Source organism: Sparus aurata, chromosome 22 (assembly GCF_900880675.1).
Source record: "Sparus aurata chromosome 22, fSpaAur1.1, whole genome shotgun sequence".
In the NCBI taxonomy this organism is placed as follows: Eukaryota; Metazoa; Chordata; class Actinopteri; order Spariformes; family Sparidae; genus Sparus; species Sparus aurata.
Window position 1 is genome coordinate 30,687,043 of NC_044208.1, and position 23,938 is coordinate 30,710,980.

At 42.5% G+C, this 23,938-nt stretch overlaps 1 protein-coding gene and 1 pseudogene across 1 annotated transcript in view; both read left to right on the forward strand.

Annotated features, from left to right (window-relative positions):
• The first annotated feature begins 182 nt into the window (after positions 1-182).
• LOC115574123 (protein NLRC3-like) lies at positions 183-23,755 on the forward strand (annotated as a pseudogene).
• The window catches only part of LOC115574085 (NLR family CARD domain-containing protein 3-like), a 30,155-nt gene continuing 27,384 nt past the window's right edge, over positions 21,168-23,938 (forward strand). Inside the window, exon 1 of the mRNA XM_030405326.1 lies at positions 21,168-21,268. The gene's annotated coding sequence lies outside the window, so the exon portion shown is untranslated. The remainder of the gene's footprint in view (positions 21,269-23,938) is intronic.

A 23,938-nucleotide genomic window follows, 5' to 3' on the forward strand; every position in this document is an offset into this window, starting at 1 on the left:
CAAACAAGGAAATATAAACTCTTCTGATTGGCTGGGTTTGTGCCACTGGTTGGACCGGTTCTGACGTGACTGTGATGTTTTTTCAGACTTGGACTCTGAAGTTATGAGGGTGTGACGGCGTCCTCAGATCAGATGCACACAGACACCAGGACTGACCAGGAAGAAATGAGCAGCTTCTTCTCTCCCAGTGTTTCCTCCACACATGAAGCTGGAAAGTGTCTGTAAATTGACCTGAGGTGAGTTCAGCAGGTGAGAATCCTTCCAGACAGGTGTGGACATGTTTGATCATCTCCATCACTCTGATCACATTGTGCTGTATCACTGTTTCACTGCACAGGAGAAATGTTTCTGCATGTCGACGGGCAACTGAATTTGTTTTTGCTTTCATGTGCTTTCATATCTGTTTACTTTAAAAGACATTTATTTGAAAGTGATCTGCCTGTGTTCTTGTTCTTGCTCAAAGCAGCTAGTGAAGAAACATTCAGAGAATGTCAGAACTGGTTGGACAGAGTCTGTCAGCTCGGCTGCTGGTGCGCCAAGTATTTTTTTTGTGACATGTTAGTGAGGATGAACACTTAAATGTCCTGGGATGTAAAACTGATCATGTTGTTGTGTGTAAAGGTGTGGGCTCTGCTATGAATCAGTGTGAGGACCAAGAGGAGGGAGTCCGTCCCTCTAAAACCACTCTGTTTGGGGAACTTGACAGCCAGACCAAAGCTCAGAGGTGAGACCACCATCTCTACCTGTCCACCACTCACATCACTCCACCATCATGATTCACACTCAAAGCTCTGTGTGGTCTGTTGAAGGCAGGAGAAGCAGCATCGAGACTCTGCTGGACCTGAACCTGGACCTGGATCTGAACCCGGATCTGGATCTGCATTTCCATCTGGATCTGGACTAAGCTGTGTGTCTTTCAAGAGCGACCAGTCTAAGGATAATCCTCTTCTTTTTAAAAGAAGACTTCCTTCTGAAAACCAGTAAGTCAACATACAGTTACAAAAGAACGCAACTGGACATTTTCCAAAAAAAGAACACGAACATATTCAAGTGCAACACCGGCAACATTAACAAATGTCCGGACGGTAAACACTTACGCTCTTACATAAATCTTCCAGTCTACTGACCGCTCAAAGTGCTTTACAACACCTGTCACATTCACCCATTCACACACATTCACAGTGGCGTGCACAGACATTTTGGGGGGCAGGTGCTCAGTGAAAAATAAGGGCACTTTATGCTGCATGTATAACTGACGGCTGCCTTATTATAGCAGTGTAAGATTTAAAAAATAAGTCTACTGCTACCCTGCTGTAGCTGCCTAGAATAGAATAATAATAGTTTTAGTAATAGCCTGTTTTTTAAGGTTGAATATAGCCCATTAAGGTAAATACATGATTACTGCAAGTCTTGTAACATCGAAATAACTTGTTGGTACAAAATAATATAATTAGCTAAAATAGCTTAATGCCTAATTTAGTACAGCCAAACCACTTTGTGTAATTACAATAAAATGTGGACAGCTTTTAAGATATTTCAGTAAAATTAGAGGAACAGTTCAACTTTTAAATCTGAGCTTTAAAATGCCCTAAACAGTGAACATGACCCTTGATTCTGACCTTTCATCTTCCTCTTCCTCCTTGCTGTTGGTGGATGCAGAGAGCTGCTCCCCTGGGCTGCCTGCTGTAGCTCCCTTTCTTCTTCCTTTCTTATCCTCTCCTTTCTAGGCATTATGCTGCAATTGGTAAATAAAAAGAGACCAACAATATGAATAAGACTGTTTGGTTATATTTCAACAAGGCACAGGGCTACTTTATCTTTATGCCTGTTTGTCATTTAGCAAATAAATGACTGCAAGTGTTAATTATGTAGCCTAATGTAAACCTACACAATAGCCTACTAAATATTCATCTTAAGTATACCGATAGATTCACATGCTGTAGGATACCAATGACAAACTCTACCTGTGGTCATCATCACGTCATATCTATTATTGATTTTGGGTAGCGTCTAGCTTGTTAAGCAGTGAGCAGTCGGCTAATTTATGCCCAGCTGTGTGGCATTGAGACAGGCTACTTCACAACAGAGACAAATAAATGCAAGTTATAGCTTGGCAACTGAGGCTTAGGGGGCAAACAACACACTCGACTCCAGAGCCGGCCCTGGGCATAGGCAGTATAGGCAAATGCTAGGGGTGCCGTCATCCATGGGGGGTGTTGAAAACGGGGGGAGAAAATAAATAAATAAATAAATGAATGAATGAATGAATGAATGAATGAATATTTTTTTTTTTTATCAGTGCCATTACTACTATTATTTCGAAATATTATATAAGCCCACAGCAATATAACGTCATGGCAAGGACCAGTGATGGACTGGGAACAAAAAACGGCCCTGGCATTTTCACCCACCAGCGGCCCACGGAAGGGGGGTGTGCGCACCCACGCGCAACTTTTGACGCACGTAAAGAACAGGCACTTTTGATAGCCCCGGTGATAGTAAACGTAAATTCCCAAGCTATAAACAACTACACACCAATACATAAAACACATGAATAAATCATCAGAGCCAGCTGCTCCATAATACAAACGTGTCTTACTGTCACGATTTTAAAAACAAATCAGTCGGTTTGCAGCATTTTTCACCATCAACTAACAGTGCTCTCTGAGATTTCTCTCTTTTTCTCCGCTCCCACCTTGTGTCACTTGATACCTCAATTCATTTTTTTGCTAGCTTAAACTCAGTCAACTTCCAACTCCCAACCTCCAACTTCCAACAACCACACTCAGACGGTCCACTCGATTCAGTCTTGAAATTCCCAGAAGGCATTGCTTCATTTTAACTTTTGCAAACAACTATTCAAATTAAAAATGCAGGTAGAATTGTTTTATTTCAAACCATGCACGTTTTTGAACATTTGAATGAGACATTTCGCTACAAAACAATGCAGACTAGAGTGATATAAAAGTTTGTGACTGTAGAAGATAACCATGTGATATAGAGACTCGTATGTGGCATATAAATAGTGATTAGATTGGCTGGCTATCTACTGTGTAGGATTGGGGGAAATTTGGCTTCCCTTCAGCTTAAAAACTTTATTGACGCTTGAAACAGCCGGGAGAAACGAGCTTGGGACTGCTGTGACATTTGTTGGCCGCCTTCAGCTCCGGAGAGGGGGTTGTAGCTGATTCTGTGGTCTGTCCAGGGACCATGGTCTCTGGCACGGACCAGTGGTCACTACCACTAGGGGCGCTAAAGATACTGGTCCTGACCAGCTCCTCAGTGATCGGCCCTGTGGTTTTTTGTGGTCTGTGAAGGACTTTTATTATTTTCTTTTCTTTCCGGTCGTTTTGGCAGCACTGTTAGCTGGATAAATGTCAGAGATCATTATCCTTTTTCTATAAAATACACCATATCAGGGTTATTATGATTAATATTGTTATTATCATTGATTATGAAGATCTGTGTGGTCAGGACCAGCTGGTCTGTGGCAGGGACCAGTGGACACTACCACTAGGGGCGCTAAAAACACTGGTCACGACCAGTGGCACAGTGGTCATGACCAGCTGCTCTGTGATCTATTCCGTTGTTTGGACCAGTTGAGTGATCTGTGGAGTGTTTGTTTGTTTGTATTTATTTTTAATACAACTTTTCCCTTTTCTCACTGTGTTAGCAGAATAGCCTAAATGTGAGAAGCCATTCTATGGTCGATTATAAGCAAGAGAAAAAAAAAACTGACGGCTGCGCAGCGGCCGTCCTGCTGCACCGGCCGCTCTGGTATTCTCCAGAACGTCCAGATGGCCAGTCCGCCCCTGGCAAGAACTATTTAATAACGCAGAGGCCTTTTTTCTGTGTTCTGGCTCGGTGCACTGTACCTGTCCTCTGTGAGGGGGGCGGGTCGAGAGGCGAGCTGCCTTAATCTGACCGCACCGAGACCCCAAGACCAAAGCCCTTTGTACACAGCGTCTCCGCATTATCTCCAGAGCGGTGGTTCGGCAATTCTCCGCCGATGGTGATTAACACAGAGCGAAGCATCTCCGCCTTCACGTGTGTAATTCACACAGAAAGCCGGCGCTGCGGCTCCTAAAGAGGCGTGACGGTACACGTCATGTTGATGACGTAGGTGTTCCCCCAGGTGTTCCCCTGTTAATCTAAACCCGCGGACAGTTTATAATCATATAGATGCTGTTATAATGTGTAGTGATTGAGATCCTGACCCACCAAACATCCTGAAAGTGACGGAGTTAAATTTTTCGTGCTAAATTACATAATTATACATAATCACCATCAGTAAACTGGACGCTGTCTGACTCTGTCACTCGCAACTTTGAGTTGCCTTGTGTCTGAATTGTGCTATACAAATAAACTTGCCTTGCCTTGCGGGGACGGAGGCTGTTTTCTGGGGGAAAGTTCCCTGAAGTCTCGGTCCGGAGGGCTGACGGTCGCAGTGATTTATTTTCATCACAAACACTCGGTGAGTTAAAGTTTTTCGCCGGTGACAGACGCTGTTTTTCGGGCAGAAATGTGAGGAAGAGTCAGTAGGACAGACAGGAGGACAGACACTTCTCCACATACAGCTGTGGTATTTGTTTTCCTCATATAAGTTGCCAAAGACAGTTACAGTTACTACGTTACTGTTGTTCGGTCCTGTAACGTTGCTCTGTGGGACATTTCTCTGTATTTAGTTGAGTGAAGGACCTGTGCAGTTATCAGACTGTCAGACCGACACGCCCTCGCTCCGCGCCTCCGGATTATCCGTTCACACTGGGACGGCTCACCAATAATGCGGCCCTGATACTACCTCCAGAGGCGGATCAGCGCCGGAGCGAAATTTCCCCCCTCTCCGCATCTGAAACTTTCACACAGAGGAGGGTGCGGAGAATTGGCGCAGGATCCCCGCATGCAAACGGCAGTGTGAAAGAGGCTCAAGAGAGAGATTTACTGATACTGTAGCAGAACCACAAGGTCCAAAAGAATGAAACCCGGAAAAGGCGGAAAGAAGAGGAAGAAAAACGTTTAGAAGATACAGGTACAGTAACGTCAATGTGAATGAAATTAATAGTTTAATGATCGTTGTTGGAGCAGAATGTTAGCTTGCTAGCTTAACGTTACTTCGGATAGCAGCATTGTTAATAATCAATAAATAGCTGAGTCGACGTGTGTTAATGTTACTCCACTTAAATTCATCAGGGATGTTTGGAAAGTTAACATTAGGCCTGTACAGGTGTTTTTTTACAGGTGTCTTTCCTGCTTGTATGTCAGTTATAATGCTATTAGTTTTCCATCCCCTTTGTAACAGGATAGATGTAAGCCTTTGGTTTACTGTGTCAGTTTATGTTTGTTAAAGTTTACATCAGTGTTAAAGTGCTGTTAAAGTGTATTACTGTTAATACTCCACACCTTAGCTTTCCCATATAATTCATAGACAAAATATATACACTGCACTTACACTCTGATTAGATTATATTGCTTTTCAATGTCAATAAAGTTGAATGAATCTCATCACATTTTCATTATTAGTCTACATTAGTCTTATGTATGGCACACACCAATCTGTTTTTATTATTATTATTATTATTGTAGGAGACATACAGGTTGAAGATGAGGAGCACGGTGTGCTTGAGAGTGTGTGTGTTGCAGAGGCGGTGGTTCACGTGGGAGTGGGCGTGTGCACGTGCGGAAGTGTGTGTGTAAAGGTGCGCACTCACCTGTGACACAGATGATGAGAGAGACAGGGTTGGGTAGTAGCTGTAATTTTTGTTGACCGCTATCCACTCATTCATTCATCACTTTTTTGTCTGTTTGATCCGCTGGTTTTCATTATTCCATTTATCCATCTTTATTGCGCTGTAATAGCTCTGTACTGTTCGTTCATAATAAATGTAACAAAAGCATCTTTGGATCTCAGCGTATCTGTAATCATAGCCTCCTAGCGCGTCACAAATCCGCGAACCTGAGGACCCAACCTCGTACTCTCAGCGGCCAAATGGTTTTGTCAAGGAAGCCGCAACAATTATTATTATTATTATTATTAATAAAATGTAACATGCAGTGGTCACATATACTTCTCTTCTCTCTTCAGATGCACTTTAACATATTTCACCACCAGCCCAGTAACACAGCATCAGGTGCTCCTGTCCTCTACCTCAGCACAGCAGAGTGACACAGCATCAGGTGCTCCTGTCCTCTACCTCAGCACAGCAGAGAGACACAGCATCAGGTGCTCCTGTCCTCTACCTCAGCACAGCAGAGAGACACAGCATCAGGTGCTCCTGTCCTCTACCTCAGCACAGCAGAGTGACACAGCATCAGGTGCTCCTGTCCTCTACCTCAGCACAGCAGAGAGACACAGCATCAGGTGCTCCTGTCCTCTACCTCAGCACAGCAGAGAGACACAGCATCAGGTGCTCCTGTCCTCTACCTCAGCACAGCAGAGAGACACAGCATCAGGTGCTCCTGTCCTCTACCTCAGCATAGCAGAGTGACACAGCATCAGGTGCTCCTGTCCTCTACCTCAGCACAGCAGAGAGACACAGCATCAGGTGCTCCTGTCCTCTACCTCAGCACAACAGTAACACAGCATCAGGTGCTCCTGTCCTCTACCTCAGCACAGCAGAGAGACACAGCATCAGGTGCTCCTGTCCTCTACCTCAGCACAGCAGAGAGACACAGCATCAGGTGCTCCTGTCCTCTACCTCAGCACAGCAGAGAGACACAGCATCAGGTGCTCCTGTCCTCTACCTCAGCACAGCAGAGAGACACAGCATCAGGTGCTCCTGTCCTCTACCTCAGCACAGCAGTGACACAGCATCAGGTGCTCCTGTCCTCTACCTCAGTACAGCAGAGAGACACAGCATCAGGTGCTCCTGTCCTCTACCTCAGCACAGCAGAGAGACACAGCATCAGGTGCTCCTGTCCTCTACCTCAGCACAGCAGAGAGACACAGCATCAGGTGCTCCTGTCCTCTACCTCAGCACAGCAGTGACACAGCATCAGGTGCTCCTGTCCTCTACCTCAGCACAGCAGATTGACACAGCATCCGGACTAAAGGCTGCACCAACAGACCTGCTGACTGACTAAGTGAGATGAGAGTTAGTTCAGAGAGGGCCATTTCAAATAAAAAAACAGTTACACATTTCCCAAAAACAAAGATGGAGAGTGTCAACATGACTTTTGTAACAGAGTCTTAGTCAATGCTGAACAAATCAAAAGAAACTGGCTGATGTACTCAAACAGAAATGATAGCTTGCACTGCTTCTGCTGCTAAATGTTTTCTCCAAAAGAATACAGACTTAATAAGGAAGGACTGAAGAACTGGAACAATGTAAGCCACTTTTATGAGGATAGCCAGGAGCACAATACCCACATGGCAACATGGAAGGAGTTGAAGGTCGTTTTGCAAAGCGGCTGACAATAGATAAGCGAGAGATGGCACTTGCTGAGGCTGAGAGATAATGTGTTTGCACAATGCCTTATTTATATTGTATTTTTATCACTTGTTTCTTTCCTCAGCTTTTATTTGGTGTGTTATTTTTTACTTAAAACAAATAAAATCTTGAATATATACATGCAGTTTCTGTGTGAGTGTATGAAAATTGATTGTGAAATTGACTGCGATGCAAGGGGGCGCCGCCCAAGATTTTGCCTAGGGCACCAAATTACTCAGGACCGGCACTGCTCGACTCGATTCATTTATGTGTTACCTGGCTGGTGGGCAGGGGAGGAGGTGTGTTTGGGCTGTAGCTGTGCACTGTCTGCTGCTACAACACGCCTCCGTTTGTGTCCGCTCTGCGCGTTCACGTTGACAGAGGTGTGTGTGGGTGGGGTGGGGGGTGGAGCATGGGCCACAAAAAAAACAAACAAACAAAAAACCCCCCCCGAACTTTCAAAAGGGCGCTTGCTTGGTCCAGAGGGCAAAGGGCAGGTGCTTCAGCACCACCTAGTGTCTACCTGTGCACGCCAATGCACATTCATACACTGATGGTGGAGGCTGCCATGCAAGGGGCCAACTGCTCATCAGGAGCAGTTTGGGGTTCAGGATTTTGCTCAAGGACACTTCAACACACAGCAGGAATGTTGGAATAAATAAATTACTGTTTGGCAGAAACATGGTTAATGTATTTTCAGAACCGTCATGCTGGTTTGTTTTTATGACTGAAAATAATGGTTACAATATTAAACTTCATTGGTTTTAGATAAGACACCTGTTTTGATTGTAGAGAAATTTTCAAATAGAAAATACATTTTCTTAACAGCATCCAGGTTTTATGATGCAGTGATTAAAAATCAGTGCCAGAATGTTTCACATGTTGATTTTCATTTAAATTATTCATAAACAAAATAAATTGAAAACATTAAAATTATTTTCTCACACGATATCAACATCTGTTCAGGATAAGATTCATAATGTATCACAGCACATAATGCAGCATGTTTCTGTTTTTGTGTTTTCTCCTCAGAGCTCATCAGGATAATTTATTGACCAGTAGTCAGTCTGAGCCCCAGCACCACATGGACCTGGTCTCCATATTTATGGTGCGTATTGCAATACAAGCACACCTTCAACTGCCATGCGTCATTATTAAAGTACGGCCCAAACAGAGAATCCCTTTGGGTGTTGCTAAAGGTAGAATGTTACAGCATATCATTAAAAAGTGAAAAATCTGCTCTGTTAAAGTTACAGCAATACGATGCTAACGTAAACTTCACTTCCTGTATTGGTTTTACTGTGTCGGAGTTCCAGCTGGAGAATGTCAACAAAAGTTAGTTTACGCCAATAAACAGACAAGCTGATCGCTAGCTAACTTATCTCGTGGTAAAATCAACAGCACAGGCATCATCAACAGTGTGATCTGCGTAACAGAGCAGAAAGATTATGTTTTAAAATACAGAAAACAGTACGGAAGAGTCTCAGCGCCAGGTGTTGTGCTGTTTTCAACAACTTTAAATTGAATTGTACGTTTACATTTTAATATTTTCCAGCTGCTTGAAGGGAGCATTGTCCGTTTCGTGAAAAACAAGCTGAAGAAGTTCCAGAAGGTTCTAAATCCAGATTACCCAGAATGCTTAGAGAGTCAGAGTGAAGACGAAGAACAGGGGATTAGCAGCAGCAGTGAGGCCTTTCTGAAGATCACGCTGGACTTCTTGAGGAGAATGAAACAGGATGAGCTGGCTGACTGTCTGCAAAACAGTAAGAGAATAATATTCACACCACCACCCCTATTGACCTGTAGGAGTCAGGGCAGAGGAGCACAGGGAGTGAGAGGGGAGAGACCTCTACTCAGGGGTGGACTGGGACAAAAATTTGGCCCTGGACTTTTTGGTCCAGACCGGCCCACTACAATCTGCGTGCAGATATTGTGCCAACTCACCCCATTGATGTACATACAAACACATAAGCTCTTAATAACACCACTATACTAAACAATATCCCTTTATATTCTGAAGCCTTGAATAAAATAAATGATAACTACACAGTCTGTTGCTCACTTGCTCTTAAGAAGGATACTGGAGTGCAGTGCCTGGCGTTCACCACTGTATGACAGCCTCCTTCTAATGGTGCCATCCTTGCAGCGGAAAACTTTCAGCCATTTGGGGTTCTTTGTAGTTTGTTGAGGATGATGATTTAAAAACAGCTGGGGTGTCTGGGTTGGGATGGGTGAAATAATCTATGGGTGGTGCTCACTGGGCTGCTTGGGGTCTCTGATGAGATCATCTCCACAGGAGATGATGTACTGGGCCTGTCGCCTATCACAAACCTGGACATGAAAGTAGAGGAATAGTGTGGAATAGGTTAAGTTTGAACAGGATTACATGCACATAATGAATCTGCATGGAATCAGAACTTTAGCTAGTTGGCTAAAGTATGGAAAACAATAGTATAATGATCTGAAAAATGGACAAACACTAATTTTATTTTACAAAGACAGTACAGCGCAACATAATGTATAGACAATGAATCATGACATAAGAGGAAATACTTGTAATTAGTGTACTGCATCATGAGTGATGCAGATGTTTTATTGTAACAGTAGTTAATCAGTGTTTTATTAATTTAAACTGTATAATGTTAAACTGTAGAAAGGACAATAAACCATAAACACTGACTAAAAAAAATATGTAAAGCATACATATTTGTTTTGTTGTTAGCTCAATGTCCTTCATGACAAAATTGGAGTGTGGGCACGAAGAAAGGTGCATGTTGGCACTTTTAACACTTTAACTCTGGTGACCTGATTTGGGGGGATGTCATTATAGGAAGAAAGGATCAAAAACTGTGAAAAAAGGAGATCTACATGCTCAAAACACATCACATTGTAACATGTGAGTTGAGCAATTTTGTGTGGCATCCTTTGATGAAAGTATAAAATAGGGCTTAAGTGGTTAATAAAAGCAACTAATCAATTAATCAGGATAGTATATGCATATGGTTATTGTTTTCCAATACTTTAGATAACTAGATTTAGTTGTAACACACCACACTATCCAGAGTTTGCTATTTATTATGTCAAGTAAAGTTCATAGACAGTTAAGCAACCATTCTGAACCATTTATTTTAATGAATGTTCATCCACACCATTCTAGAAGGCACATACCTGCTTACCACGGTATCACTACCTCCTTCACATGGTGGAGAGTCTTACTCAACACTTATGTTTTCAGCCTCCTCCTGCACCATAAGGGCAGTGGTAATGGAGCCTCCAGCTAGCCCCGGCCAAGCTGGCCCCTGCAGCAAACATCTGCGTAATTGTTTTACTCTTAGCAGCCTGTGCTGCTAGAGCTTTTCTTTTCCTTTTCCTCAATTTTCCTGCACCGCCTTTGCGTTTTTTAATTTCCTTCTCCATTTTTGTTTTTCGTGTACTGATGAGTCGTTGTTTTTTTCTCACTCGCTCTCTCTCTTATCATCGACTCCTCATCATTAAAAGTAATTGGACGAGGGGGGGTCTAGAACATGTGTGGGCGGGACTCCTGGGCCTCTGTAGCCTCTCATAGGGCCATTGGGCCAGTATCCTTTTATACAGACAAGCCACTGGACCAATCGTCACCTCTCTGCTGTGTCTGCAGCTGAGCACTGTGGGCCGATGCATGTCTCTCTCCCGGGCTGGGAGAGTTACAATAGCTACCAAGGCAAGGTGAGGCATAGCAAAAAAAAAAGTTAAATAAATAAAAAAATTAAACTCAAATAAAAAATGGCTGTCCATTGGCCCATTAGTGACCGTCCCACTGGGAAAAGTCCCGGTACTCCGGATGACCAATCCACCCCTGCCTCTACTAGAAAGGTGAGTCTAAAGGATTTTACAGAATAGAGTCATTTGTGATTCAGACATTCTTGGAATTTATGGAACTCAATATGAATATGAAATATGAAACAATTCAGTCAAGGTACATCATATAAGACTTATTTAAGTTGAGCTTTTATTGAAGAGAGTAATGATTAGAAAGTGTCGAAAGCCAAGATATATATATTAAAGCCAAATTAGCATGACCCAAATATTTTCAAGAGTATCTTAATATTACTTTAATTCAAGTAATAAGGCAATATTTTTCAGGTTTTTAAATTACAACCATTTTAGTCACATATGTGCCTAAAATGTAATCTGCGTGACTTCAAAATAATAACAACAATAAATCATTTCTCAGTCTTTGTTAGCTGTTTGTGAAATGTTGTACTCAAGCACTACGTTCGCTCACATCCTGTGCATCTCTTGGGGGCTAATCCTCCCCTGTCTTTAAAACCTAGTGACACCCTTGGTCATGGCAAAAATGTGTGATTTTTTTCGTTTTTTATTCTGTATACATTTGCAAAGATTTCAAACAAACTTCTTTCACATGTCATTATGGGAAATTGTTTGTAGAATTTGGGGGAAAATAATTAATCGAATCCATTTTGGAGTAAGGCTGTAACATAAAAATGTGTAAAAACTGAAGTGTGTGAATACTTTCCAAATGCACTGTACAACACATTTAGAACATATCAAAAAGTATTTCGCAGATGCAGCAATGGTGAAACATTTGCCTTCATCAGGTAGCATTGATGTATTGATTTTATTTGGTATTTTATTTTTCAGAGACTCTTGCTCCAGTATGTCAGCGTAAACTCAAATCTAACCTGGATAAAAAGTTCCAGTGTGTGTTTGAGGGGATCGCTAAAGCAGGAAACCCAACCCTTCTGAATCAGATCTACACAGAGCTCTACATCACAGAGGGAGGGACTGCAGAGGTCAATGATGAACATGAGGTCCGACAGATTGAAACAGCATCTAGGAAACCAGACAGACCAGCAGTCAGATGCAAAGACATCTTTAAAGCCTCACCTGGAAGAGATGAACCAATCAGAACAGTGATGACAAAGGGAGTGGCTGGCATCGGGAAAACAGTCTTAACACAGAAGTTCACTCTGGACTGGGCTGAAGACAAAGCCAACCAGGACATACAGTTCACATTTCCATTCACTTTCAGAGAGCTGAATGTGCTGAAAGAGAAAAAGTTCAGCTTGGTGGAACTTGTTCATCACTTCTTCACTGAAACCAAAGAAGCAGGAATCTGCAGGTTTGAAGAGTTCCAGGTTGTGTTCATCTTTGATGGTCTGGATGAGTGTCGACTTCCTCTGAACTTCCACAACACTGAGATACTGACGGATGTTACAGAGTCCACCTCAGTGGATGTGCTTCTGACAAACCTCATTAGGAGGAAACTGCTTCCCTCTGCTCGCATCTGGATAACCACACGACCTGCGGCAGCCAATCAGATCCCTCCAGAGTGTGTTTACATGGTGACAGAGGTCAGAGGGTTCACTGACCCACAGAAGGAGGAGTACTTCAGGAAGAGATTCAGAGATGAGGAGCAGGCCAGCAGAATTATCTCCCATATCAAGACATCACGAAGTCTCCACATCATGTGCCACATCCCAGTCTTCTGCTGGATCACTGCTACAGTTCTTGAGACCAGAGAAAGAAGAGAGCTGCCCAAGACCCTGACTCAGATGTACATCCACTTCCTGGTAGTCCAATCCAAAGTGAAGAACATCAAGTATGATGGAGGAGCTGAGGAAGATCCACACTGGACTCTAGAGAGCAGGAAGATGATTGAGTCTCTGGGAAAACTGGCTTTTGAGCAGCTGCAGAAAGGAAACTTGATATTCTATGAATCAGACCTGACAGAGTGTGGCATCAATATCAGAGCAGCCTCAGTGTACTCAGGAGTGTTCACAGAAATCTTTAAAGAGGAGAGTGGACTGTACCAGGACAAGGTGTATTGCTTCATCCATCTGAGTGTTCAGGAGTATCTGGCTGCTCTTCATGTCCATCTGACATTCATCAACTCTGGAGTCAATCTGCTGGCAGAGGAACTAACAACCTCCCGGTGGTCTATTTTCATAAAAACCAAATCACAATTAACACGCTTTTATCAGCAAGCTGTGGATAAAGCCTTACAGAGTCCAAATGGACACCTGGACTTGTTCCTCCGCTTCCTCCTGGGTCTTTCACAACAGACCAATCAGAATCTCCTAAGAGGTCTGCTGACACAGACAGGAAAGAGCTCACAGACAAACCAGAAGACAGTCAAGTACATCAAGTTCATAATCAAGGAGAATCCCTCAGAGAGAAGCATCAAGCTGTTCCACTGTCTGAATGAACTGAATGATGGTTCTCTAGAGGAGGAGATCCAACAGTACCTGAGATCAGGAAGTCTCTTAACATACGAACTGTCTCCTGCTCAGTGGTCAGCTCTCGTCTTCATCTTACTGTCATCAGAACAAGATCTGGATGTGTTTGACCTGAAGAAATACTCTGCTTCAGAGGAGGCTCTCTTGAGGCTGCTGCCAGTGGTCAAAGCCTCCAACAAAGCTCTGTAGGTGAAATGTTGATAGATAGATTAACTATATCAAACACATGCTGCACTTTATTGACTAAAATGTCTACATTGCTAATATTCCCTTCAGGCTGACTGGCTGTAATCTGTCAGAAAGAAGTTGTGAAGCTCTGTCTTCAGTTCTCTGTTCCAAGTCCTCTAGTCTGAGACAGCTGGACCTGAGTAACAATGACCTGCATGATTCGGGAGTGAAGCTGCTGTCATCAGGACTAAAGAGTCCACACTGTAAACTTGAAACTCTCAGGTCAGAGATTATCTGTCCCTTTAACAGATTTCTTTTTGCAATATTAATGGCTTAGAATGTATGATAATATCAGGGAACATAATGCATGTAGCTAAGTTGTATACACTATCAAGATTTTACATTTTATTTTTGCTCTTTTGCAACAGAACTGTCGTGGGGAGGCATTTCCTTAAATTCAAGTCTTTTGTTTTGTTTTTTGTTTGTTTTTGGTAACTATTTATTTTGTATTCATTTGACTCTTCTTTATCAACTGTTTCCAGACTGTCAGGCTGTCTGGTCACAGAGGAAGGCTGTTTGTCTCTGGCCTCGGCACTGAGGACCAACCCCTCCCATCTGAGAGAACTGGACTTGAGATACAATCATCCAGGGGACTCAGGAGTGAAGTGGCTTTCTGCTGGACTTGAGGATCCAAGCTGGAGACTGGACACGCTCAGGTATGGATGGAAAACAAGCACTCATACACTACTTAAGGTGGTCCGTTGAATAACAGGACTCTTGTTGGATAGAAAATCAGTCAAAACGAAGGCTGTAAAATATCCATGTTGTCATAATCAAAAATAATATTCTATGTTTCCTTCTCTAGGATGGAAAATTGTGGCGAGCAGAGACTGAAACCAGGTGTGAGGAAGTGTAAGTGTGTATTTTCGTTATGGTAGAACAGCAAATGTATTTACATTTTCTAATAACGGCCCTCACAAAATATTGACTGATGAGAATCTAACCACCACATTTCATCTAAAGCTGATCAAACACACCTTGCATGTTAAGGTGAAAAAACTTAATTAATGCATACCTAGGAAACATTCCCTTAAGACCCCCCAGTGACACTTTTTAAAGGAGTCATCAGCTGGTTTTTTACATATCCAGTCCCTCTTGGATCGCTTTGGATCAATTCTTAAAACTTATTAGAAAAAAAAAAAATTTAAAAATCAAACATAGAGCTTGTTCTGACACTTTTTCATACCGCGACTTTCTCACGCGAGATTATGCGCGAGGTTTTGACCGGTCCGGATGTGCATTGTATTAATATGTAATGAGGCGCGCGTTGATTGGCCGCAGGAAGGACAGAGCTGGAATGGGGGGCGAGCCTGCATGCACACAGACTCCACAACACAAACAGCCCCCTGTCATGGCGCACACACTAAATGACGAACCTTACGGAATTCAGGCATTTATGTACGAGCTGGAGTCTGAACCCGAACAGTAGAGTGAAGAGGCAGAGACGGTGGAAGAGAGACGTTTACAGCTGGATGTCTCTGAATGGTAAATTCTTTTTTTTTTCCGTCTTACTTTTCACACTCGTGTTTTACATGTAAGACCTGAGTTCACGACGTATGGCGTGAAAATGACAGAGAAATAGGCAGATTCTGCGTGCTCACTCAGAAAGTCTGGCTGAGGACGGCTGTGAGCCGATGCTTATGCGAGCTTATGCAAGTAGCCTCCTGTGGTAACGTCACCACAGGAGCAGAGTCAAAATCTTGTGCTTTAGGAATGCGCACTATTGTGCGCTATTCCTGTTTGGAAAAAGAGCCAAAGCGAAAAAACTGAGCCACTTTCAAACTCTAGCTTTTCAGGCAAGTTTCAACAGAGGTCCAACACCAATATGCATGATTTAACGAGAGAAATTGCGATTTCCGGGTGATGACTCCTTTAAAGATAATTTCAGGGATCACATTTCCATTTGTGCTTGCTGAAAAATGTAAACCTGATATAAATTGTTAGATACCTGTTACAAATGTAATGTAAGCATGGCCAAACCAGCAGTCACTTTGCTGTGGTGCAGTCAAGTGTGAATCAAAAACACAAATCAAACAGACCAAGAGTATAACTGATTACAAATTAAATATATAATTCCAGTATATTCGTAAAAATGTCCTCCAAAAGTTAAACCGAAATTGAAGTCAGCAGTATGAAATAAAAAATGAAATCCAAATATTCGTAAAAAATATCAAGTCAAAAATCAAACTAATTCTGTCAACCTTATCACAGTCATGAGGGGCCCGAAGGATCAGATTAATTTCCACAAGGACAAAATTGTGATGGCTGGACAACAGGGTCAGAGCATCTCCAGATTGGTAGGTCTTCTGGGTTTTCCCAGGATGCAGTGGTTAGATACCACCAAAAGTAGTCATTAAAATACCCAAGGCTCATTGATGTGTATGGGAAGCAGTCAAGGCCAGCCCATCTAGCCTAATCCCACAGAAGAGCTACTATTGCACAAATCGTTGAAAAGGCTTATACTCACTATGATAGAAATCCCAGCATGGGATTAATAAAGTATATCTATCTATCCATCTATCTCAAAAGGTGTCAGAACACACAGTGTATCCCAGCTTGCCCACAGACTACTCTGAATGTCCATGCTGACTCCTGTCCAACTGGCCTACAACTGGCAGTTGATCGATCACCTGCCGAGGGAAGAGATGGCACCACGATGCACAATGCGAAGATGCCAAGCAAAGGCAGCGAGATGTGGATGTTACTTTGACAGGGACCAACTACCTTAATATTGTTGCAGACCAAATACACCTCTTCATTGCAATAGTTTTCCCTGATGGCAGTTGCTTGTTGATGAAGTTTCTCAGTCATCAAGGTCATGGTCCGTCATCTACAACCAACTGTCCTCCTATCTTTCCCCAAAACCCTCCTTGACCCTAATCAGTCAGGTTTCAGGACGGGTCACTCCACTGAGATGGCCCTCCTCACAGTGACTGAGTTATATGGTACCTCCAGTGCCTCGTACTACTCATCAGTCCTCATTCTTCTCAACTTATCTTCTGGTTTTGGCACAGTCGACCATCAAATCCTCCTCCTGAACTTGGCATTGGTGACACTGCTTTAACCTGGTTCACATCATACCTGACAAATCGCACCTTTCAGGTCACATGGAGTGGTTCATTGTCTAAACCCTGCTTTCTGGAAACTGGTGAGGTATCTGGATGGTAACACATTCTGATTTTTGAGTTCTACTTAGCTCAGATTGAACGATGACTAATTGTTTCTCCTTATGTGAGTTAAGGAATGCAGACAGAGTGAGACTCACAGCTCCAAGGGTCCTAGAGTAGTTTTTCAGCTGTATGAGTGTGAAAAGTTAGCCATCATAAAGTACTAAACCTGAGGTTGGCCCGCACGCCAAATCGTGGGAGATGCCCAAATGTTTATGTTACCGTAGAAGGATAGAGGTGTCAATTTGGGGAGAAGACCTTAGGTTGACCACAGCCAAATTGGAGATGAGCAGGGAGACAGGTCAACTCCTCTTTTTGTCTATTGGCTAATATACTGAAGTGACCAATTAGAAGAAGTGGGTGTGAACTGGAAATGGACTCTAAAAACCCTTGCACAGAAGAGAAGAAGGGTGGCACTTGGTAAAACTCCTAAGATCAAAGGCTGATAGGAGTTCTGACAGGGCAGAGGGCAAAGCATTTTGGCCTTGCTTTTCCCATAGATTTGAGAAAATCAGAATGCGGCCGCTTCTGGATCGGCTGCTGGCATTGGGGGCTGTTTCAATAAAGATTGCTCTATCATTCCACCCAGCCTTGCCTCCGCAGAATTCTTTTATCAACATACTACTCGCCTACACCTTTGATGAAGAGAGCCCAGAAACCACACTGGTGTCCCTCAAGGCTCATTATTAGGACCACCTCTGATCACCACTGTTATGCTGACAACACCCAAACTCTCTTTCCCCTCATCCTCCTCCAACAGCCACGTTGTGACGCTCATCTCTGAATGTCTGCACAGCTGTGCAACACCTCAAAATCAACCTTAGCGAAACTGAACACCTTTTTATCTTGGGGAAAGACTGCCCTTGCATGAGACCTGTCAGTCACTGTCAAGGACGTCATAGTATCGCCTTCGCCGACGGCGAGGTTCCTGCACCCCCAACATTACTGCTGTGGCCCGATCCTGCAGATTTGCCCTCTACCACATCCGAAGGATCCGGTCTTTCCTCACAAAGGACACAGCTCAACTCCTGGTCCAAGCGCTGGTCATCTCCCACCTGGACTTTTGTAACTCTATCTTGGATGGACTCCCAGCCTCTGCGACTAAACCATTGCAGCATAACTAGAAAGCTGCAGCGCACCCCATTTTCAATCCACCCAAATTCTCCAATGTGACCCCCCTCTTCCATGACCTCCACTTTCTTTTTGTTGTGGCCCGCATTTGATTCCAGACGATGGTGCTGGCCTTCAAGGCCATCCACAGAACTGCAACTGTCTACCTCAAAACACTGGTTAGACCACACGCTTCAGTACTGAGTAATGTGTTAGGTGGAGACAGAGGAGGTGGCCTAAGATATTACTAATCACCCACCTACAATGTTGTACTGAGTTCTCTCCCCAGAGAGCTAAAAAACGTTCACACCTGGGCTTACCCAGCCCTAGCACCCCACATAAAGAATGATTGGGTCAACAACCCACAAGTTGGCCTAATGACTGTGAAACTCAGAGCTCACACGTGTCCTTAACGACTCTCTAAGGACACTCCCACACAGATTTTGAAAGGCTGCAACTCCCCTCTAGTGAGCTAGAACTGAAAAAGCCTCTTGGATGAGCGATGAAACATCTTCAAGATATTGAAACAGGTCCAGTTGCCTACGATACAACACTAAGGATAATATGTCTTGCACAAATGAAATAATGTATTTACATACGTAAATAGGCAAGTACATACTGTTTTGAATGTATTCTCTAATGAGAACTCAAGCCATTCCAATGGTTCTTTTAACTAAGTTCAAGGTTAAGAAATGGTATGGACCACTTTCAGGGGGGTCTCCAAGCATGAATATGGTAAACACTTTGTAACATAAAGGTTAGAAGGAGAAGAAATTACTCTTTTAGGGGGGTTCAAGTCTTAAATAAGAGGGGTCCTGAGCCACAGCTGCCCAAATAACTAAACCAACCACTGTTTTTTCCTTTAGATTCAATCAACAGATAGTTGTTCAGGAACATGAATCTGCTAAATATATTTTAACTGTTGTATGTAATGATTATTTGCTGCTGTGTTGTGTCTTGTTCTCTTATTATCAGTTGCTTGTGAACTCACCCTGGACCCAGACACAGCATACAGGAAGTTCAAACTATCAGATGACAACAAGAACGTGAGCACAGTCAGAGAGTACCAGCCATATCCCGATCATCCAGAGAGATTCGACTGCTTCTCTCAGCTGCTGTGTACGACTGGTCTGACTGGTCGCTGTTACTGGGAGGTCGCGTGGAGAGGAGCAGTTCATATCGCAGTGACTTACAGAGGAATCAGAAGGAAAGGAAACAGTGCTGACTGCAGATTTGGGATGAATGATCGGTCCTGGAGTCTGAGCTGCTCAGGTGGTGGGTACTCCGTCTGGCACAATGACAGAGTGACAGACCTCCCCCTGCGCTCCTCCTCCTCCTCTGGTAGAGTAGCAGTGTATGTGGACTGTCCTGCTGGCACTCTGTCCTTCTACAGAGTCTCTTCTGACTCACTGATCCACCTTCACACCTTCAACACCACATTCACTGAACCTCTTTATCCTGGACTTGGTATTGGTATTGGGTTTGGCATTCGGTCATCTGGTTCTGTGTCTCTGTGTGAGCTGTAGAAGGAAGAACCTATTAAGAGTGCATCAATGCTGATAGTCCAGTTTATGCTCCAAATGTGATCCAGTTCAGAAAGGAAAAGTTTCAGAACCAGAGCGTCTGTCTCTTTAGTATGATGTCGTTGAGATACACTCGAGATACACTTTTTATATAGAGTAGTAGTCGACTGATATGGCCTTTTCAGGGCCGATACTGATACTGATTAGCCAGATGTAGGTGAGTTTTTTGTCCACTGTGAAAGGAGTAACAGTAACTACAAGCTAGGGTTAGGATGATTATGGGCCCTGGACAATAATTAGGCTTATATCAGCATTTTTCAGATTACCGGCATCTGTCATTTTTCAGTCAGATTTCCACAACACAATCTGATTGATAACATGTCACAATAATAGTCTATAGACATGGAATAATCTATATCTGCAAAGTATCTAGTGATCTAGTGATTGAAGTAAACAAATACATGTAGAAGAGGAAGTTTTAAAGTAGAAGAAGAAGGAAATATTTGTGTGGTGCCTCAAAATTACTGGTTGTTTGAAACTTTGACAAGAGTTTGATCTCTATTGCAAATAAATATCCGTCCCAAACATCAGTTTTAATTCTCCTTGATTTATGATAATCTGTATCGGCCCTGATAACATAGCTGTCGACCAGAAGTTTTAACCTCCCTGTCTTCCAAGTTTATCCAAATTTAGAACAGATATGAAGGACTTTTGTTTGGATCCAGATCTGTGGGGAGATTAAACTAAGCAGGTGAATGTTTCAAAAAGTTCTAAATCTTATACTCAATAAAATCTGTTTATAATATGGTAAAGCAGTCATTCATTGTTTTATTTTTTATCAAATGATTTAAAGGGAAATGTTGGGTCTTGGCGGAGGTGTGCGCTCTACTGAATGCCATTCTAGTGTTTGTGATGTGATAATATAATGATATAACTGGGTTTGCTGAGTCAAAGAGACTTCCTGGTTCATCCAATGTTATGTTCAATGAACTTGCATTTCTACAGAACTTTTCCATTTTAGTAATCGCTCAACATTCACCCATTCATTCATACACTGATAGCTGCCATGTTAACCAACTGCTCATCAGAATTAATTTGGGGTTCAGTATCCTGCTCAAGGATACTTCAACATGTAATTGGGGGAGCCAAGGATTTGAACTAAAGTTCACCAAAAATAAAAGTAAACAGGTTTTTCTTTAATATTTACTCACAACTGTAAACGTTTGACTTTTAGGTACATCTTGAAATTCAAGTTCGGGAGGTTTAAGATTCATGCATCAGAGAGTTTAACTGTAGTTTTCTGGTGTAAATAGAGAAACTCTGCATCGATCAGCTCTGACTCTCTCTGACCTGCTGAGGCCTGTCAGTGGTCAGAAATGATGACTGTGACATCAGATCTTTATGATCCTTTGATAAATATTTATACTGTCAATGTTTGACTTCAGTCCTTTGTTCCAAAGTTCAGAGGTGCTCTGTTATCAGATGTCATTAAAGAACAGTTCAGTTTGAAGATGAATACTGAGATGGGAGGCTGAGTGACAACCTACAGACCGTCAAACACATTCTTATGCCAGGTAATTATTTGTTCTTTCTTTGGTGAGTTTTCTGATTAAAGCTGCTGATCAATTTCTCCTTCAGTCGTCGACTTCATGCAGATTATTTTTACAATCAAACGTTAATTTATCTAAGCATTTTGTTGTAGCAGTGACGTGTAAATTTGTTGAACACATGCAGCTTTGTGTTATTATTTTTTACTGTGTTCCCAATTTAACACGAAGGTTACCTCTTTACCTGAACCATCTCCTTTGCACTATGCAACCATTACAAGAGTCCTCACTCACAGCCCGTCGTCAAAGTGAATATTTTACACATCAGGATGACACACAAAGTCAAAGCAAAGATGCAAATAGACGCAAAATTGCATCTACTGAGCTGGACAGCATGATATAAACTGCAGAGAGAAACAGTGTCAACAACAACAAATATACACGATAAAATCAGTTCATAGAAAAATGGCTTTAATCAACTCAGCAGTTTATTTTCTGCTGAGTCACACAGATTTCACAATATCTCAGTTAGCTGTTGTCTGTTTGGTGTCTGTTGTAAATGCGCAGCATCAATGTTCAAGGTTTTCGTTCAATCAGCTTCAGTGCAATTGAATCAGTGAAAAAACACAACAGGACAAGTAAATAAAACACAACTATATCAGGACCTTTAAAACCGACACAAGCAACGTAAAATGTTTTTCACAATAAATCTATATATAAATTCTTCCCAGTGCGTGTTATTCTGAGTTATGCCTCAGCTGCAGTGCTTCTCATTCGCTCATCATCTTTGTTCCTGGTGTTGATAACAATAAAAACATAAAAATCATGTTGCATGGTAGAATAAAGTTCTCATGCATCGTCATCCATTTTGTAAATAATCTACTAAAACCTTATTAACGTTTATACCCTCCTGTAGATCAAAGACCTGCACTGCTTGAGTCCAAAGATTCATACGATCTGACACGTATTCATTTTATAATTAAGAAATAAAGTCTAATTCTGATCTTGTGACTGTTTAGTGTTTACTGTTGTTTTTCTTCATGTCACAGTGGCTTTAAAGGTGCAATATGAAATAGTTTTGTTTAAAACATTCAAAAATGAACTGAAATGTTCAGCAGAATGTGGAGATATTAGAGATTTGGTATTATATAAAGCACATCTATATAATGTACTGCAGAGATAAAACTTTTTAAAGTGAACCTCAACCCAAATGCAACTTAGGCTTTTTTTGTGAATGTACCTGAGTCTAACCTTCGTGTAAAAGCATAATTACGACGAAAGAGGCACTTTTTAGATTTAGCGTATTTTCGTTTTCAGGTCAAACTAATTTTCAATGTCAGTGCTTGGGGCAAATTAGCGCTAGAATCAAAATCTCTATTTTTAAAACAGTAAGAAGGCTCGACACAACGTGAAACTTTGCTGGTAGTATCACCAGGGTCTTTACATATGAACACGAGCATTGAGAACATTGTTTGTGTACACAGAGTTTACTAAAAAGAAGGTTTTGAGCAGCTCACGTTGGCAGTAGCTTGTTCCGCTCCCAGTCATCATGAGGCTCTTTTTCATCTTCAAGGTCAATATTGTTTTTCACTAACGACAAAACAACTAATTATCTGTGCATTTATATGGAACTAAGCTTTAGGAGCGTTCCACCTTAACTGTCCTCTATGGGCATAGAATACTGCCATAAATCACGAGCGCACATTGAGACTCTCGCATGCGGCATAAAAGATCCATGCGCGCATTTTTTTTCCCTAAGCACTTTTCCAAGCACTCGCAAGTTATTTTTCATCCTGCATCTCTGCCCCCTGGAGCAATATTGTTGCCTGCCAGAAGAAAAACAGCTCGAGCATGCGCAGAGTCCGCTCGCAATACTTTACCCTGCCCGCGCAGACTGCTCGCTCACGAAACTCTCCTCTCCTCGCTCGGAAAACTTTTCCCCTTCTCGCCCGCGAGTGATTTTTTTCTGGTGGGCGGTTTTTGTCAGTAAGGGGGCAGGCCTTGGGGGCATGCCAATCACCATTGTATCCCCGAATATAATTGGTTGAGCGTATTTGCCAATCGGACAGCAGGGTACGGCAACACCACTAGGACAAACAGGACATACCACACAGCCCTGAATGCCTGAATGACATGTAGGCAATAGCTTAGATTTTTCCTGTATGCATGCTCAAGCATGTAGGCATTTGTTTATTTTTTTTAAATATTACGTTTATAATTTTCAGGGAGAAAGAAGTAGCCTAGATCGAGAATATGAACAAAACAGTTTTACCAAAATAAAAAATGTCTGTGTGCAACAGGGTCCAAGTTACAAAAAATGATCAGCATTTTATCAGATTAATGTCAACGATGGAGGAAAGAAAAGACAGCACTCAGACAAACATACTGAAGTTCATTGCTCTGTGTGACATTTTGCAAACATTCAAGTCAAGACACCAAATCGCAATACTTGTCATTCAGGCATTCAGGGCTGTGTGGTTTGTCCCGTTTGTCCTAGTGGTGTTGCCGTACCCTGCTGTCCGATTGGCGAATACGCTCAACCAATTATATTCGGGGATACAATGGTGATTATGCAAACTCTGTGTCAGTGGTGAGCACGGGGTGGGGTGGTCCAATTGTTGAAAAACGCCCACTAAAGTGCCCTCTTGGGAGACAAAACACACTAAACTGCCCCCTTGGCTGGTTAAATCATGATAA